The sequence below is a fragment of the Vombatus ursinus genome, unplaced genomic scaffold, assembly GCF_900497805.2.
Source record: "Vombatus ursinus unplaced genomic scaffold, bare-nosed wombat genome assembly UNPS02014818.1, whole genome shotgun sequence".
Lineage (NCBI taxonomy): Eukaryota > Metazoa > Chordata > Mammalia > Diprotodontia > Vombatidae > Vombatus > Vombatus ursinus.
The window spans coordinates 11483808-11484846 of record NW_020954596.1 but is presented as its reverse complement, the minus strand read 5'-3'; positions in this window follow the sequence as shown (position 1 = coordinate 11484846).

The following is a 1039-nucleotide window of genomic DNA, read 5'->3' as shown; positions in this document are numbered from 1 at the left end:
TGTGTGTGTGTGTGTGTGTGTGTGTGTGTGTGTGTGTGTGTGTGTATGTGTGTGTGATACACCCCTCTGGCAGTCAGGAGAACCTCTTCTAAAAATAATATTTGAAATAATTGAAGGAAATGCTAAATTTCAGTTAGAGATTAGTGAAAATAAAGATGGAATTTTTTGCCCAACCAAGTTCTAGGGGCCCCCTGAAATCTAAGGTCTCTTCTATCTCTGAGATTCAAAGCTCTAAGGGCCCTCTCAATTCTGATATTTTATGTTCTAAGGTACCTTTTAGATCTAATAATTCATTTTCAATATTCTAGGAGTCTTTCCAGTGCTAACATTCTATATTCTATGCTAAGGGTTCTTCCAGTTCTGATGTCCTATTTTCCATGTTTTAAAGCCTTTCTCTATCTCAAATATTCACATTCTATAATCTAAAAGCTCTTTCAGTTCTAACATCTTGCAGTCTATGTTCTAAAAGGAAATATATTTACATATTGTCCTAACCACTTATACAGCATTTAAAATAAATTGCCTTGGATTTTTATTATCTGTGGATATGTCATAAATACCCAACAAGATTGTAAGCTCATTCCTCCAGGCATGGGTAATAGTTATTCCATGGCAGCATAGTACTGTGGAAGGAGTACTGGCCTAAGAGTCAGAGAATCTGGAATGGTAGAGTAGAAAAAAATATTGATTCAGGAATTAAAAGACTTAGTTTCAAATCCTGCCTCTGAAACTTACTACCTGCACGATCTTGGGCAAATGTACTAACTTCTCCGGGCCTCAGTTTCCTTATATGTAAAATGAGAGTATAGAACTAGCTAGCTACTGAATTGCATTCCAGCTCTATATACATGGTCCTGTGACTTCTACCTATAACTTTCTAGGTTCTTACAATAGTACTAACACTCTATTTTCTAAGGTCCTCTCCAACTTTAAAATCCTGTGATTGCTGCTTAAAGGTGAGTCCTCTATGTAACAAGACCGTTTGAGTCTTCAAACATGGACTCTTCCTGGCTTGGAATGGAGCCCAGCCTCCCTTCCG